The sequence below is a fragment of the Lethenteron reissneri genome, chromosome 2 (genome assembly GCF_015708825.2).
Source record: "Lethenteron reissneri isolate LAM-NWPU_2019-01 chromosome 2, ASM1570882v1, whole genome shotgun sequence".
NCBI lineage: Eukaryota > Metazoa > Chordata > Hyperoartia > Petromyzontiformes > Petromyzontidae > Lethenteron > Lethenteron reissneri.
The window spans coordinates 2,806,284-2,825,507 of NC_083780.1; the positions used below are offsets into that span (position 1 = coordinate 2,806,284).

General features: G+C 50.8%; 1 pseudogene; it reads right to left on the reverse strand.

The window, feature by feature from the left end:
* Window positions 1–293: 293 nt before the first annotated feature.
* On the reverse strand, window positions 294–1,343 carry LOC133342563 (trace amine-associated receptor 9-like; annotated as a pseudogene).
* Between the last annotated feature and the right edge of the window lie 17,881 nt (window positions 1,344–19,224).

The following is a 19,224-nucleotide window of genomic DNA, read 5'->3' on the forward strand; positions in this document are numbered from 1 at the left end:
CAAAGAGCTATATTGTATTATGTATGTATAGTTCCAGGGGCATTATTATTATAGCTGGAGAGATAATCGGACTGAAAGTCCCTAATTTATAATATGAGCTTCTGCATGTTATAGTTTTCTTAAGTTACGGATTCATAAAACAAACACCAGTAACGTTCTTGGGGTCGGTCCAGACTTTAGGTAAGTCCAGCTTTTATCCTTAAGTGCTATGAGCCACGTCATATAACATTTAGAATGTATTGAATAACCATAAATATATGTTTTAAATTCTGTTAAATAATTTAAATATGACGTCAGCCACCTGCCACCTTCAGACCGTGCAGGTCGGTACGTCTGGCCCCAGGGGCGAACAACTCGCTGCTGAAGATGATGCGGAACGCGGTGCGGAACGGGCGGTTAAACGTGGCGTAGAGGACGGGGTTGACCACAGAATTGGCGTAACCAAACCAAGTCACCGTCGCCCACACGAGCGCGCTGGTCGAGATGCCGAATGCCATTTCCAGGACGCTCGCTGTGAAGTAGGGCAACCAGGAGACGAGGTAGAAGCCCACGATCATGCCCAGGGTGAGTGTGGCGTTGTGCTCGCGTCTCATGGCCGCCCACTTGCTCCTGCTGTCGGCGTCGCTCGCCCTCGAGCCGCTGGAGTTGTTGATCTGACGCGACTGCCTGCGCGCCACGCCGTAGATCCGACCGTACACCAGCAGCATGAGCAGCATGATGATGAAATAGGGCAGGATGCCCACGACGAGTGTCAAGATGACGTGAACGGCGAAGTGGCAACCGTCGGGACAACCCGTAATCTCTATGATTCCCTTGGCCCACGTTTCATTAAGACTGAGCAGAATGGGTGCCGAGAGGAGAGCAGCACCCACCCAGATGAGCACTATCATGGATGCCAGCGTCCCCCTGGTCACGCGCTGAGCGTAGCGCAGCGGGTCGCAGATGGCCACGTGGCGGTCGAAGGCTATACAGCCCAGGCACAGGATGGACGCGTTGCAGATTGCGTAGTCGAGGAAGAAATGAACCTTGCAGAAGACGCGTCCATGAAACCAGCACTGATACACAGAGCGATTTACGCTGAACGGCATGATAATGGCCCCCACCAGGAGGTCGGACACGGCGAGCGACAGCGCCAGAGCATTGGTGTTCGTCTGCAGTTGCCTGAAGAAGGCGATGGCGGTGATGATGAGGCAGTTGCCGAATATCGTGGCCGAGATAAAAAGGAGAGCACGGCAATTGCCACGATGCGATCCTCGTAGGAGAGTTTGGGTTTGGAGCAAATTTGATTTTCAAATAATTCCACGCAGTGGCCGGTGGTGTTGTTCGAACGAGGAATAAGTCATGATTCCTGATCCTAGAATCTCACAGCAGGTTGGGTGGCTCTTATACTGAGTTACACAGTCGAATCTCTCCCTTGCTTTTATTCCAAGCAGTCGCACCTATACAGATCAGGGAACAGACACACGTCAGTCATCTATTGATTGTCGTAGAAATGGTTTCGGGCAGGCACATTTCTAGAAGGTGCCCGCATATTCGATCAAATAAAACCGAGTTTCTAGCTCCAATGTCCCCACAGATTTTGTTTGTATCTATTGATCACCTTTTTGTCCAATCACAAACCTTCCCGCCCTTACTTTCGAACCCATGTGGTGGCCGTTATGTTACAGGCGTGGTTAGCCACTGGTTAATTACTAAACTAAACTTAACTATTTTTTTTATTTTACCAGGTAATGCCCACTGAGATATATAGCTCTTGTTCAGAGGGGACCTGGTCACAAATGATAGCTCAACGAAATGGCTTATATTTCGATTTAAAGGACGGCTGCTTGCGTTGTGGCCGAAACGTCGTGAGAATTGTTTTATTATGTTTTATTTTTATTATTTTATTACTTCCCTTCTACGTGACTTTACCGAAAGAACCAAGAAGATGAAATGGCTTATGATGTGAAAACCCGGACGACCCGGCAAACATCCACGCAACCACAGAGGAAAGCATGCAAATTCTGACATATACAGGCGTCAGGGTCGAGATTGAACCCACGACCTCCTGTATACTAGGCAAGGTAGTTATCGTCTCACCACCGTGATGCCCTTAACATCTCTCGTTCGACAGGAGCGAGTCCGTGGAAGATGTTAGAGATGAGGAATGAGATATTTCATTTGATGTCGTTTTAGGGATTGGAATTTTAGCCAATGGAGTGATGGGGTATATCATGGTGACGTGATCTTGTTTACGTGTGCAGGTAATAGGATTGTATTTGACATACACCCATGTCTGTTTACACATTCGTTAAATTGTTACCCTATATATGGACGTATTGGTGGTACACCGGTACAGCATAATACACAGGTTATCATTAAACAGTCTAAAATCTAAATTTTAATCAACAAATCTGATTACACTGGTCAACTCACTTTTTCTGGCATAAGATATTTCAACGGTTTTAAGGTAATTTTGGGGTGCTGATTCCAAATCTGGCATCAGTTTTTGTCTATCACATCACGTTTTTGAGATATCAAATATTGCATTTTCAATAAAAATTGCAGAAGAAAAATATTAAATAAATGTGGATATCTACATAAAATGATATTATAAACACACTATCCTAAAAATACAGCACCATATTTTAACACTAAAGCAGTCATTGACTCGCAACAACTTGCAATCATAAGTGACAGAGTTTATTTCGGGTAAAATCAATGAAAATGGGGTATGCCGATAGCATAAAAATGAGATGTGATAGAGCAAATCTGAGATCAGATTTGGAATCAGCACCCTGAAATTAGTCTAGAACAGCTGCAAAAGTTCAGGCCAGAAAATGTTTTTGTTGTTGTTGTGTTGACCAGTGTTATCAGTCTTTCATTTACCCTGTCGCCAAGTCTGACGCGATTCGAAGGTTTAGTCAGTCGACTGAGAGTTACTGAAAAAGGTCAATATTGACCGTCGATTTGGGTCCGATAAAACGAGAAACTGTCAGACCAAGTCTAGGGCAGGGGTCAAATCTTTCATTGGAACACGGAGACAATCGTCATCAGGCTGGGTGCTATACAGCAAACAGACTGTGAAGATCCGTGGTCAGCTGCTCATAACATTCCAACTGCTTCGACATCATGAAAACTGATTTTGACGCACCCGCGAGATATTCTGACCAAAGGTTGCGAATTGCGGGAAAATAAATAATAAATGCGAGAGGTTTTTTTTTTTTTATACCGCACACCGGTGTAGCGCCAATACGTTCATATGTTGCATGTTTCTGTTACTTAACTTCGCAATTGTATGATGATCAGTCGATAATAATCTGCCAGATATGTAAAAAAATGCCCAATAAAAAGGTATTTAAAAAAACATTGATTTATCTCAGTGCAATCATTTCGATATGTCCTGTGGAGCCGTTGTTTTTGCTCGGATTTCTATTCGCTTCATTGCCGTACTTTATTTGTTTTGCTTTTGATATTTTGGTCATTCTTGCAAATGAGACTCAACTCGGTCTCTTGAGTTCTGACGCGGTCAAACAGAATGAACTTGAAATGATTCTGATTAACTGGACTTTATGGCACTATAGACGATACATCTCCATAACACCATTGGAACCTCCTTTGCCAGTAGTAAAATATGAGAATTGGTTTTTTACCCTTTTATCTGGCAACAAAACTGACACCTTTTTTCCAATGGTGTAAATGCTTACCCCGAGCTTTCATACTCTGATGGTGCATTGTCTTTGAGTTGTGCACCTTTTGGCGTCATCTGGTCCAACACCGTGTGAGACTAGGCTCTAAGAAAAGCTGTCTCGGGTGTGGACCAATCAATTTCAAGGACAGTGCACATACATTATCAGAGTTGTGTTTTTTGTTTGCATTCCGACCGCAGGTATTGTGGTCAATGCAAACATGACTCCTTTTTAAAAAAGGTGTCAGTTTTGTTGCCAGATAAAAGGGTAAAAAAACAACTATCATCTCCATGACAGTTTCAGCATCGGGCTGAAACCGTTTCGGCAGCCCTCTCGACAAGCACGAAGGCGACATCACAGCGATACACTCCGCTACTCCTGATGCGGTTATCTGGCTTGGCCGCCTGAATGTTAAATTGTAGTTGTTGCTCTGCATCTAAATCAGCTGTACGGGGGGAAAAGGCAGCGGGCTGTGACCCCTTACTCTTTGTTTTTTTCGTTAAAGTCACTTGGGTATGAAATAAAATAAATCACGACGTTTCGGGCGCAACACATCATCAGGTGGGAAAGCATGGTCTGCTGCTGAGGCAGACTGTTTTCCCACCTGATGACGGACGCTTGTGTTGCACCCGAAACGTCGTGATTTATTTTATTTTATACCTACGTGACTTAAGCGAAAAAAATAATTAGTAGTGGATTCCTCCAGTCACGAAAGCTTCAAATCAAGATTGATCTGTGACCCCTTGCTACCTTTCTCGGGGGGTTGAGACAGCGCCCTTCTGTCTCTCAAAGACTCTGCATAGACTTGCCAGCCAATACCAATGAGGCGAGAGCAGGGCCGTCCATAGTGGAATGAGGGATCCAAGGAACATCACAATGTGCATGCCCCCCCCCCCCCCCCCCCGACGCCTTCAAACTAAACCGAGAGTATTCAATCTGACACCGCGACGTCGAAGCGTGTTCTACCCCAAACCCCGCAAAGCACTGGGCCCGGGACGGTCGCTCCAATTCGCCGCACCCTGAGATGGAGAGAGATGAGAGGAGAGATGTAGGAGAGTGTGTGGAGGGAGAGTGGGGTAAGGATGAGAAGGAAAAGGTAGGAGAGTGTGTGGAGGGGAGTGGAGAGAGATGAGAGGAGAGATATAGGAGAGTGTGTGGAGGGGAGTGGAGAGAGATGAGAGAGGAGAGGTAGGAGAATGTATTGAGGGGAGTAGAGAGAGATGAGAGGTAGGAGAGCGTGTGGAGGTTAGTGGAGAGATATGAGAGGAGAGATGTAGGAGAGTGTGTGGAGGGGAGTGGAGAGATGGGAGAGGGGAGAAGTAGGATAGTGTGTGGAAGAGAGTAGAGTGAGATGAGAGGGGAGAGGTAGGAGAGCGTGTGGAGAGGAGTAGAGTGAGATCAGAGGGGAGAGGTAGGAGAGTGCGTGGAGGGGAGTAGAGAGAGGGGAAAAATAGGAGAGTGCGTGGAGGGGAGTAAAGTGAGATGAGAGGGGAGAGGTAGGAGAGTGTGTGGAGGGGCGTAGATCGAGATGATAGGGGAGAGGTAGGAAAATGCGTGGAAGGGAGTGGAGTGAGATGATTGGGGAGAGGTAGGAGAACGTGTGGAGGGAAGTGGAGAGAGATGTTAGGGGGGAGGTAGGAGAGTGCGTGGAGAGGAGTAGAGTGAGATGAGGGAGGAGAGGTAGGAGAGCGTGTGGAGAGGAGTAGAGTGAGATGAGGGAGGAGAGGTAGGAGAGCGTGTGGAGAGGAGTAGAGTGAGATGAGGGAGGAGAGGTAGGAGAGCGTGTGGAGAGTAGTAGAGTGAGATCAGAGGGGAGAGGTAGGAGAGTGCGTGGAGGGGAGTGGAGAGAGGAGAGAAGTAGGAGAGTGCGTGGACGGGAGCGGAGTGAGATGAGAGGGGAGAGGTAGGAGAGTGTGTGGAGGGGAGTAGAGCGAGATAATAGGGGAGAAGTAGGAGAGTGCGTGGAGAGGAGTGGAGTGAGATGAGAGGGGAGAGGCATGAGAGTGTGTGAAGGGGAGTGGGGTGAGATGAGAAGGGAGAGGTAGGAGAGTGTGTGGAGGGGAGTGGAGAGAGATTGGCAGGGAGATGTAGGAGAATGTGGAGCAGAGTGGGGTGAGATGAGAGGGGAGAGGTAGGAGAGTGCGTGGAGGTGAGTTGAAAGAGATGATAGGTAGGAGAGTGTATGGAGGGGAGTAGAGTGAGATGATAGGGGAGAGGTAGGAAAGTGTGTGGAGCGGAGTGGAGAGAGATGGGCAGGGAGAGGTAGGAGAGTGCGTGGAGGGGAGTGGTAAGTATAAAGCGAAGCACCGACAGGGAAGATTCACCTCGTCTGTAGGAAGGGCCGTCATCTTGCACAACGATAGCAGATGAATGTCAAAGTGCCTCACTGCTTCAAACGAGCCACGTGACGGCCAGTGGTGGAAATGCCTCATTCTTGTGCCAGGGCGGGGTGGTAGGGGCAGTCTCCATATAAACAAACCCGTGCCCACCTGCTACAAAGCGGTACTCTTTTATAATTCGGAGACAATGATTGGCTCAGTCGAACTTGACCTTGTGACCTCCGCCACCCGGTCAAAGGCAAAAAAACGACGTCGTGCCCAGTCAAGTCCTTACCTGTCAATCATCCCGCAGCCGTGCGACCACCTTCCCTGTGATGAGTGGCCATTCTGGTCAAAATTCGCGTGCACGCGAATAATAATCAGGCCGGCTCCCGGCACGTGTTTTCTATTCGCCGGGAAATAAAATCTGCGGGTGAAAGTGAAGTAAAAAGCGAACGAGATGTGGTGAGTGGACTCCCACCCACGCACTGCCCTGACTGACTCCGGTCGAGAGGTTCACGAAGCGGGTTTCTTGCAGCTCTGAGTGCAGGTTGAAGCGAGTAATTGTAGGCTCTGGTTTATATAGACACGGTACATACGTACGTGTACACACACACAGAGAGACACACCACACACACACATTGGCTCATACGCGCGGGCGCACGCAGACATGGACACGCCTACATTGACCTCTTGGGGAAAGTAGTTTTTGTGAGCACCTATTAAGGCCGGCACGGCACACGAGAGGGTGTAATGGACCAGATTCAAATCCGAACCCGGCCGCCTTTGTCTCCCCAGTAAATGAGGTTTACACAATCTAGATTTGAAGTTTTCGTGACTGCAAGGATCCATACTCTTGGTTCTTTCGGTAAAGTCACATAGGTAGAGAAAATAAAAGATTAAAACAAATAAAATTTAATCACGACGTTTCGATTGCAACACAAGCAATCATCATCATGTGTGAACACCACAGCAAGAAAATTTATACTGTATACATTTTCTGATTTAATTTTATTTATTTTTACCTTTTTTTACCTACGTGACTTTACCGAAAGAACCAAGAGTATGAGATTTACACACTTGGCCGGGTAGTAATTTAAGTTTGAGTCGAACTAGGTATAAGGGAAGTCCCAACGTGGGTTCTGCTATCACTCGGCCAGGAATCCAACCACTACACAACCGTTCCCACACATGGATACAAACACAAAGATCCCCCGATTGCGTTAACAGCCTGTTGGGGGCATGTGCTGTTAGCGAGCACCTATGAAGGCCGGTACGGCACACAAGCGGATGAGTGGCCAGCACCACGCCCGGTCCGCCTTTGTCTCCCCAATGCTCATTTGTACACATCGCAACAGGTAATCATTTGTGCCTGAATCGATCCAGGGTAGGCATTTGACTGGTTCATTTAATGTCTTCACGGGTGTTGGCCGTTTTCTGGAATCGGACTCGGGTCGCAGGGTTCGTAGCACCGCGCGCTAACCACGACACAACCGCAAAGGCAACGAACGCTGGGGGCAAGTGCTGTTAGCGAGCTCCTAAGAAGGCCAGCACGACACACGAGGTAGTGGGTGGCCAGCACCACGACCGGTCGCCTTTGCCTCTCCAGTAGCGATGTTTACACACCGACCACGTACTCATTTGAGGCTGAGTCGACCACAGGAGGCCCGGGACCGATTCAGATTATCGTCACTGATGGTGACCGTGAGCGGGACTCGAACCCGGGTTGCTGGTCTCGTAGCGCAGCGCTCCCACAGACACACACGCAACGACGATTATCCCCCATTTCAGCTTAACATACTTTCGTAGCGCAGCGCGCTGACCACTATACTACCGCTCCCCCCTACAGACAAAGACACACACAGACAGGCGCACAGAGACAATTCAAACACGCGCTTCCCTCATTCTGTCGAGGAGGAGCCCAATTAGTGGGGCTGCCGCAGTCTAAATTTACACGGAGTCAGCAGTCGGCTGTGTGAGTGGCAGGGCTCCCAGCCGAGCCTCGGGTTCGTTGAGTGAGTTGGAGTGCTGGGAGGTAGGGGCTGGGGGGGGGGCTGGGGGGGCTGGGGGGAGCTGGGGGGGGGCTGGGTGCGGGGGAGAGATTCGCCGAGAGGAGGCGATGATGGCACGCGCCTTGCCACGGGGATCGGTGTCAACAAACTCAACCATTTTTTATTTTATTTTACCAGGTAAGGCTCCACTGAGCTGCTATATACCTTTTTTTCAGAAGCGACCTGGCCACAAATGATAGCTCAAGGAAGTAGCTTATCACGTGGAAATTTATAACAGCAAACAAATGCTCTAAACGCGCTTTTATTCTAGGGGAGAGAGACACGCAAATTCCACATGGACAACAGGCGTAGTCTGGGTCGGCGGTATCGAACCCACGACCTCCTGTATACCAGGCGAGGTATTTAACATTACGGAGGACGATGATGTTGGATGACGTTGATAAAATCGATTAATTATGATGATGACGATGATGTCGACGATGATGTTCAGCCAGGTTTCGCATTACTTTTGTAAGGTGAGCAAAGGGAATATTTTAGGGTACAATTATTAACATATTCTATTTATTAGCATTGTGACGGCGGCAGCAGTGAGTTCACGAGCTCGATGCCAATGTTGAGTTTCTGCCGCCACTGCCGCTGCTGCTCCCCACGACGAGAGGGCTTCAGGAGAGAAGCACGCCACCGTTGTGTTTGTGCACCACGGCCAACGCAGCAACAGCAGCGGCGTGGGCATCGCCTTCGGCGAGCGCGCGTTCAGTAGCAGCGCTTAGGCCCAGGGCGCGTGGAATTTACCGCTCGCATATGTTGCGCCATACCAAGGCGCTGTATGTTTTCTTACTGTCACCACGCTCACAGGCTGATAGGGGGTAGCCGGGAGAGTGAGCGGGAGGTGTAGTGGTTAACGTGGGGTAAACCCCCCCCCCCCTGGGTGCCTCTACCCCAGACGCCCAAGGGGTGGGAGCTGGGGGCCACTGGTCCATTCCCGACCCTTCGAGACCCTTCTAGAAGGTTCGAGGGAAGGTGTGGCTAGGGGCGGTATAAGCCCCAACTTGTGTATAAAAGCCGGTCCTCTCAACGGGACCGGCAGTGTTCGTCCAGTTAAGACCCGAAGACATCAGGAGACAAGACCATCACCCTGGGACCCTCAACCGAGGCTCTTGTAAGAGCCGGGTTGTAGCGGACCAGCGGTGGGACCAGTAACCCTGGCTAGGTCGGGTTAGTCTAAACTCCCGTAGGTCCCATAGTGGAGGACCCGTGATTGCCTAGCCCGGAGTCTGTAGGCCCCGCTAGAAGGGAGGCTGTACCTCCCTTAGGTAATCGGGTGAAGGGGCCGTACCCCTTACTGTTACAGGGGCCATGCCCCTCAGTGTTACAGCTATTGTTATCGTTTATCTGCAATAAACGCGTTGCCTCTAAGAAGACGTCTCCTCGAGGTTATGCCCACAATATTTGGTGCCAGAAGTGGCCAACGATAGCTACCCAAGCTCGACATGGAGACTAGAAGCAGAGCCGTACGTACCGGGTCTCCAGAAGGTGCCGCCGACGACGCATCAACCCCAGGTCTGAGTGGCCCGAAGGGAGGAGAGGGACAGATGCCACTGGCCATGCAGCACGCTGCCCGGCCACTCAGCGGGCCGCCGCCACTGGGAAGAACGCGCTGGGTGGCCTATTTCCGGCTCTCCGAGCTGCTCCACGCCGCGGCATCCCTGCTGGATGAAATAAACCAGGGGGAATCAGCGGCGGCGGAAGACGACCAGGCGGAGCCGCTCGGAGCCGCAGCATCCACCATCGCTGCCGAGGTTCCCGCCGAATATTAAAATACCCCTGCCCATGGCCCCGACCAATCAGGGGGTGGCACATCATCAGCCCCGCGACTGGACAGTGGAGCTGTCATTAACACTGCACGTGATGCCGCGGCCGCCTCAAAGCTGCTCCTGCCGGGGAAAAAGTCTACAGTGCAACAGTGCCTGCCCGTTCTGAGATAATTCTCTGTGGCGGGAAGCGATTGGGCTGCTTTTGAGCGTCGCTTCGTGTCCAACGCAGTCATGGTGGGCTGGTCGGACGAGGAGGCACTCCAGACTCTCCCCTCGGCTCTCGAGGACAAAGTGCTGGCGGCGCTCATCTCCATTCCACCGGCGGACTGCGCTACGCTCCAGCAAGCACTGCAGCAGAAGGCCGCTATATACGGACCGCCGTCACACACTCGCCAACTCTTCGACGACAGGAAGCGCGAGGAGTCGGAAACTCCTCTCGCCTATTGCTGCTCGTTGTTGGCGTTGGCAAGGGCGGCGTATCCTATAATAGATGAACAGGGCATCGATGCGCTGGTGATCCACAAGCTGCTGGGGCTCACATGAGAACTCGGCTCCCTTCTAGTCGCCAGGTGCATTCAGGCGAATATGCTCCTCCGGCGCGAACCCACCCACACCGATGTGTGCTGCTACCACCGGCGAGGCACGGGACACTCCAGAGGATTCGAGCTCACCACAGGTCATCGCCTCCGTTCCTGGAAAGGGATGGAGGTCGGGAGATCGGCCGCGACGGGACGCGGATCGCAGCCAGGAGAGGACATCTCCTGCGGCGGGAGCAGGGCAGGACGATCCTGCTTCAACTGCGGACTGCAGAGCCACGTCGCTTCGGGCTGGCGGGCTCCACTACAGCGCTACTCCAGGCTCCCATCATCGTCCACCAGGCCACCCTCGTCACCGCATCAACCGAAGGCAAGTAGCGGCACCTCATACACATAGCTCGTAGTTTCACCTCATGCCATCCCGCTGCGATCGTTCGGATTGTGCATCTGGTTACGCGGCTTCGGATCACGTTCGTGAAAGCTGGCCGCTCCGACCGGGTCAGTGGTCGGAGCTGGCCCATAGGGTGACAAAGCGTGGTTTGACTGCCCTCAGGTCCCTGTGAGGACGTACTCCCAAGTTGGCTAAACTATGGCGGGGGCCCGTTGTCAGTGGTATGTGTGGTCCAGCCCCAATGCGTGCAGATTCGGTGGGGTCGCCGCTGCTGGTACGTGCATCCGTCGTGCCTTAAGCCGTTCTTTGTTTCACACGCTCCCGATTCATCTCCACTTAGTCCGGGCCATTTGTGTGAGGTGTCCGACGAGCCGGGTTGTGTGCCTGCTGATGATGCGGAACAACAGCGGAAGTCCTTGCCCCTTTCTCCAGGGGCCGCACAACTGACGACTGCACCGGCGCCACTGACATCTGCTCCGCCGAGCCCTGCCAAGATGATTTCCCCCGTCCCCCCGGACACTCAACCCAAACAGCCCTCTGCCACACCACCGTCACCGGCACCCCTGAGTCCCGCCGGCTTGGGGGAAGCCGCGTCCGTCGGCGGCCCGGCCATGAGGACTCGGTCCAGGACTTCTTGACCCCCCCAACTCACATACACGCCACACACAATTCATAATGAGTACAGTCCACTTTGTTCATTTTTGTTGCCTTTTATTGCACTCTTTTGGGTTAAATTGGACTGTAATCTCGGGGGGGAGGGGTCGCTTATTCCCACACCGTGAGCGTACCTTTGTCGTTTTTTTTGGCCGGTTGTATATATGGTGTAAGATTGTAAAGGTGGGCTGGGGTAATTATATCGGGTTACTCACCTTACCCGCGGTTGTTGTTATTGGTGTTGTGGATATAGTTGAGGCTCGCGCACCTTGTTCATTGTTGTAGCCTTCAGGATTATTTACAGCCGAGACGGCTGGGTGCTACGGATGGGGAGGGGTGATGTTGCGCCATACTGTCACCATGCTCACAGGCCGATAGGGGCAGCCGGGAGAGTGAGCGGGAGGTGTAGTGGTTAACCTGGGGTAACCCCCCCTCCCCTCTACACCTCCCGGGTGCCCCGTGACCGGAGGTAGAGACCCCAGACTAGAGGCCGACCGAAATTTGGTTTTGGTTTCAGTGCCGAAAGTTGGCAAATGGCCACTTTCGGTTTCAGTCGAAAGTACATTTTAACTTTCGGTCTGGTTCCGGTTTCAGCCGAAACTGATATTGACTTTCGGTCGTCATTCATTAACCAAAGATCTATTTTAAAATATAACACTAGCCTACGTCTATCACTCTGCCTATCGGCCGGTCATCGGCGCTAGGCAATCCTATGCGATAGGCTGCAAACACACCCACACACGTCAGCAGCAGCAGCTTGGGAGCGAGGTTACAGCCGCAACCATGGTCTGCTAATGCATATACGACCGGTCAACACACGGCAGCCTGCATCTCCAGTCTCTTTGGCAGGACGACAACAAAGTGCCTCTGTTGTCTGTTCCCAGCCGCCTGCCCGCTTTGGCTTATGTGTTGCGTTCGCTTCAGGCTACACGCGTGTTGATACCGAGATTCGAAGTCTGACAATTAGAGTCCTACTGAAATTCGGTTTCGGTTTCGGCGCCGAAAGTTGGCAAATGGCCTCTTTCGGCATAGTTTCGTTTTTGGCCGAAGCCAAGAAGTTAACTTTCGGTTTACTTTCGGTTTCGGCCGAATTTTGGTTTCGGCCGAAAGTCAATTTTAAACTTTCGGTTTACTTTCGGTTTCGAGCGAAAGTACATTTTTTTACTTTCGGTTTCGGCCGAAACCAAAAATTAAGTTTCGGTCGGCCTCTACCCCAGACCCCCAAGGGGTGGGGGCTGGGGGTGAACGGTCTGTTCTCGACCCTTCCAGACCCTTCTAGAAGGTTCGAGGGAAGGTGTGGCTCGGGGCGGGGTAAGCCCCAACTTGTGTATAAAAGCCGGTCCTCTCAACGGGACCGGCAGTGTTCGTCCACTTAAGACCCGAAGACATCAGAAGACTAGACCAGCACCCTGGGACCCTCAACCGAGGCTCTTTTAGGAGCGTGTGGTGGGGTAGAGCGTGAGTCCTCTCCCCCTCTGCCAGGGCATCTGGGCGACGAAGTGAAAGAGTAGACCACGCACCACTCTCTAGGCGGTGTTCTCCGCAGCACCCCTCTAGAGGAGGAGGAGGCCCCTTCTGCCAGCAGTGGCGTGAGCCTGCGCTTGCAGGGCTGCGCCTCTACCTTTATTGTTGTTGTAGATGCGCGTGCCGCTGTGCGCTTCTCCACCTGGACCTAAAACAGCGCCCGTGACGAAGCAACCCGGCACGCTCGCCAATAGCGCGGTGTGGCCTTGCGAATACAAAGCACGTGCTGGGCGACGTTTCGGGCAATGGCCCTTCTTCTGGCCTCTCTATGTGCTGTGCAAAATATGGCAATTTCCCGAAACGTCGCCTATTACATATTACATGCATTTGTACGCGTGTAGGTTGAACTTATTATTTCGCACCGTACATAGCCAAGCCATGCTAATCGGAGGTGTATTTGTAAGGCGACGCGCTGTGTTTTTGTTGTTGTTGTTGTTGACACGGTACGTGTTGTGTTGTTGCTGTCATTGGTTGTGCACACACTGCCAATGCAGCAGCAGTGGACAGCATAACCGCCGGCGAGCACGTGTTCGGGAACAGCGCTCAGGCCAGGGCGCGCGCAATTTCCCGCCCGCACATTATCCACTGCGCATCTCAATTGAGAGCGCTCACAGATGAAAAGTATACGGCCATTAAAACAGACAACGAGCACGTAGCTTGCAGACGCAATTTTATTGCAAGACGTTGCACTCTACAATATTAATTATGATCATTGGGTTTAACAAAGGTGTGGACATTGCACCTGCGTTGCATGAGCGTCCCGCCACGAGATGGAAAGCGATCCCTGGCTGTGCTTGGCTGATCGTGTTGGGCGACTCGTTAGAGCAGTGGTTGCGTTTGTTGTCCTTCCCCCCACACCTCTGATCAACACGGTTGGCTATGTACGGCATACGACAGACGTTTAATATACATACATACACATCGGTGAACAAAGCCTCAAATTTAGAGCAACCCCCTGGTTTAACGGGGTAGTAGATGCGTTCCTGAATTGTGACCCGTTAAGTGAAAACGCCGTTAAGCAGATAATTACCGTTTAACTGAATACTGTAATCACATTTGCAGTATAAAAAAAATTAGCCTGCAGTCATCCCATGGCGGGGAGAAAGAACTGAGATTTTCAGTCCCCAAGCTTTCTGTCCCCCCCCCCCCCTTCAGCCCATCTATGAGCAGGGCCTATCCCAACCCCTCCGCATCAATCCCTCTTGGTTCTACCGTCATTAATACTACACCAGCCACTTACTACAGTAAACCAATGCTTAATTTAAAATCATGATCATCCTCTGTACATTTTTTTAATAATTGCTATAAAATAATCTTCGTAAAGGCGCTATGTAAATCGTGATGACATAAGACGGTGGTTGAAGTAAAGAGTGGGGTTATTAAAAGTGGTGGTGTAGTTGTGGTGGCAGTTCGGAGGACGGGTAGGAGAGGTTAGGAGGGGTTTGGGGTATTCCCAGAATTCCCATAACCACTCAGCCGCGCAGCTCAAGAAAGCAGTTCGTCGTCGACCGCTCAAAATCCGCGTTATGCCGGGCGCAGGTTTTGCGTTATAACGGGCGCGTGTTTTGCCTAATAACTATGCGCACATTCCGCGTAGTACCAACGTGTTCCCAAATGGAAGAAGCGCGTAATAGCGAAAACGTGTTGTGTGAACACCGCGCGTTAAGCGAGGACTGTACCGTCCTTCACTGATTTGTCGTCACGGCACCATCCGAAGTGCAATCACCCCGCGCTACGTTGCAAGTAACGTTCCGAGAACGAAAGAACAATAGACGATAAAACTGACGACGAAGTCTATAGTTGCGTCGCATCACTCGGAGGGTTTCACGAGTGTACGTGACGAGTGGGGGATCGGAAGCAGGTCTGCTGCTACGGGTCACACGATCCCGTCGAGGGGTGATGAAGTTCACGTCACAAAAGACCGTTTGCAAAGCCGTGGTCGACGATTGCAACCTGGTTCAATGAATGTAACGCACGACTCGCAGTGCCGTTGACGAAGGCTCAACAAACACCTCAGTCACGCCTGGAGCGTACCTCTCACACGCAGGGAACCGCGCGGCCGATCGGAACCGCCATCGACTCCGGGTCGTTGGACGTTGAGCCCTTGGCTCTCACACATTGACCGCGTGCGCTCAGGAGTCGGCGCGAATCGAAAGGAACGCGTGGCCGAGCGCACTTTCAATCCAAAACAGAGTGCGGTTGGCCAGGTCCAAATCATTTGCCTCCGGTGCCCGACTAGTGAGTCCTGCACGCTCTAGCGATGACGTGTAGACGTCGCTTCGCGTGCCGGACTCTCACGGCGATTTGCGTCGCGGGCCGTGTCCGAATTGTGCGTCTCGGAGCTTCGCCAACCCCACCCCGGCCTGTAGCGTCATCCACGCCGCGCCCATGTGAAGGCGGTGAATAGATTGTTAATGTCCGTCCATTTATATATCTCTCCCCCCACATGTATGTGACATATGAACTGAAGTTGCCGCAAGAGGTGACATCATTTTAATTCGAGATGGTCCCGGTCGGTTTGCGTTGTACCCACGTTGTGTCACAAAACGGCCCTCTGGAAGATGACACCAAAGAACTACTTCTGAGGTCCCGTCACTCGCCTCGTATTGACGTTAGGTGGCACCACCTTCTCCCGTGCCCTGCATTCGTCACATGGCAGTCGACCCGCAATCGTAGCAATGCTCAGCTTTGGAGTTAATTCCTCGTATTACTAAATGACTATGCGAACGAAGTTGTTTGTGGATTTTTTTTGGTGATCCGGCCTGAGAACAACAATTCGCTATGCTTGAGAATAAGGCGTAATAACACCTCCATCTCCCAGATGTTGTCTTCATTTGAGTCCATGGACCTCTGTGTGAGTTTTCACCGTTAGTTTTTGGAGCTATATGTTTGTCCATTGGACTCAATGTTAATCTCTGGATCTCTATGTGATTCTGTGTATCCACGTGATTATGTTGTCCTCTATATGAGTCGACAGGTCTCTATGTTAGTCTCTGGAGCAGTCTGTTAGTCCATGGGACTCAATGTTAGTCTCCGGGTGTCCGTGACAGCTTGTGGTATTTTACGTGAGTGATATGCAGTATTCACATGAGTTCATGGGTCTCTATGCGAGTCTATGGGTCTCTGTGAGAGTCTATGGGTCCCTTTGCGAGTCACTGGTGACTGGGCTAACACCATCGACTCGCTCCACTACAGGCGGCTGAACCCCAGATTCGAACCCGGGTTCTCAGTGGAGCCGGCTCAGCGCTCTGACCTCTGAGCCACTTTATGTTTTTAACCCAATACACTGCTAGATGAAGGCCCACGACGCCTCGACGCCCATAAGTGTTGTTTGATCATACTTCACCACGCTGGTCAGTGCGGGTTGGGGAGGAAGGGTGGGGCAGATGTGGCAGGTCAGGACTGGTCCAGATGTCACTCGCTACTTTTTTTATTACTAACTTTTTTATTTTTACCAAGTAAGACCCACCAAGCTATACACCTCTTTTTTTAGAAGCGACCTGGCCACAAATTATAGATCAACAAAGTGGCTTATCATGTGAAAATGTATAGCAGCCAAATACTCTTAACGCGCATTTATTGTAAATGTGGATGGATAAAACAGAGGACCCGGAGAAAAATCCACGCGATCACCAGGAGAGTTGAACACGCAGACTCTCAATGTACAGGCGCCAGGGTCGGGATCGAACCTACGTCCTCCTGAATACCAGGCGAGGTAGTTAACATCTCGCCACCGTGGCGCCCACAGAACCGTAATACCCCGGTTTACGTTGGGGATGTGTTCCTGAAAAGGTGTGACGACGAATATCGAAACGACATACATCGAAGCGTTTTAAAGGGTAGGTAGGTTTCAGTTCAGTTTCAGTTTCATTTATTAGGTACTAGCTTTACTACCCGGCTTCGCCCGGGACTTGGATTCACCACGCCCGGCCGCCTTTGTTCCCCCAGTGGCGATGTTCACACACCACACCAGTTACTCGTTTGAGGCTGAGTCAACCTAGGGGGGAGGCCCAGGAGCGGTTAAAATAATCGTCACCGGTAGTGGCCGTGAGCGGGAATCGAACTCGGGTCGCCGGGTTCGTAGCGCAGCGCGCTAACCAGCACACTACAATGCGTTACGCTTCCACATGCGCGGTTCACGTGATAGATTTGACGTCACAGCTCACTTGCCGTGCAAAATATATGCATTATTGCCCCCCCCCCCCAAAAAAAAAATATACCAAAGTGTATTTTTTTAATTTTTGCATAGTGTACAGTCTGGAAAGTACCCATATGGCAAATTTCAAGTTTATTGCATGTCGGGAAGTACGCTAAACATTTAGAACAGACACACATTCACAAATGTCCCTTTTATATATAGATATAGCTTTACTTCCCGACTTCGCTCGGAACTTGGATTCACCACGCCCGGTCGCCTTTGTCTCCCCAGTGGCGATGTTCACACACCACACCAATTACTCGTTTGAGGCTGAGTCGACCTAGGAGAGGCCCAAGAGCGGTTAAAATAATCGTCACCGGTAGTGGCCATGAGCAGAAATCGAACTCGGGTCGCCGGGTTCGTAGTGCAGCGCGCGAATCGCTACGCAGTCGCTATAAAAACAATGTAACAGTGATCATAGGAACTGTGATTCAAATTGAACAATAAACGATATACGTAACATGTACGACCAAACTTTGCAGCCATAGCTGGCTGCATGAGTCACTCCATAACAGCAGGAGTATCAGTAGCAGTATATAAAAAATTCAATACACCTTTAAAGATCAGGACACTATAATCAAAACTCAAGATCATACTTTGCAGCGGTCATCCGGAACGATACATTTGATTTCAGGCCATTCTGAATAGCAGTGGCAGCTCGGGGTGTACAACTCTTCTAGAGCAGTTTTGAGTGAAGCTCTCACAGGTAGTGATCCAAGTTGCAGTTGATTGGCGATCACATTCCAGACCCAGGGAGCATCAATAGAAAAGGCCCTTCCTCCAGTATTTGTACGGCAATAAGGAATGTGAAGCTGCTAAATGAGCGAAGACCTTAAGTCACGTTTGTTATTCGAAACAGTGAGGAGGCAGGCGCGAAGGCTGAGAGGCGACGGGTAGGATAAAGGACGGACGATGACGATGTTGTCAGCGACGTAAGTGTGGGAGTGGAGGTGACACAGATCGGGTAGCAGCGGCATTTATAACGTGGCGACGTATTTGCAAAACGACGTACAAGAGGTAGACGTAAATCGGGGTATCGCTGTGTTTATAATCTAATACTATATTTGTAGCGTCGTTTGAAAAAAAAAACGGCGACTAAGTAGAACGATTGAGATGACAGGGTGAGTGCAAGGGTTGAGGGCTGAGTGACCGCAATAAAGGATGACTTACGGGTCACGGAATTAGTGGGAAGGAGTGGAGGGGCGAGGGGAGCGAAGAGGATGCTCATTGAGGAAGAGGTGAGCGGCTTTAAAGAGACAAAGTGCTGGACCGGCGAGAATTCGATAAGAGGCGCGTCGCGGCCGTCTGTCGGGAGGGTGTTGCCGTGTTTCCACAGCAGGGGGCGACGATTGCTATGTTAAATCCACACAGGTGTCCATCGCGGTGTCAGTGTTGTCGCTTCGAATGTGGACCATAACGCCAGCACACAATGGCCTATACCCCTTGCGCGTGATGTCACGAGATCTTGAACGTCCACTGCGAAGCGCACGACGCGTGTTTTTCATACGGTCAATGCACCCTCAATATTAATCAGGGCGGACGCTAGAATTCGAACCGTGAACCTCTTGCAACAGGCGGCTGATGGGCTCGCCGTTGAGGCCGCGTCACCGCTTTCTGTGCTTCGGCGTGGACAGGAATCGAACTCGTGTGGTCACGTGGTTTCACAGTGCAGTGCGCTAAACACTGTGCCAACCGCTCGCTCTTTCATAAGCAGAGGATCGGTGGTGGGATAACAACCATCTTTGCACGTGTGATTTGTAACTTTGACCCTTACCCGTGTATACACACTTCAATTTTACAGGTGCAATTGTATGACGGAACTATGTGTTGTTGTCTTGCTGTGGTCTTGTATTGTTGCTGTTTTGCTGCCTTGCCCAATCTTGCATTTAAAGTTGAAAGAATCGACAGGAATTAATGATTTTGTACTTTTCGACTTTTGTTTAATTGTATTCATCTTTAGTGACTTGCTTACCTTTTGCATGACTATCGTTGTTTTGTATTGTTTGCTCTTATAAAGTTACGACCCACCCCTAACTGGCCATCCGTGAAAAGGAGCTTCATAGCTCATCGGATTCCTGCGGGATAAATAAACATTTAGATTCAGCTTAC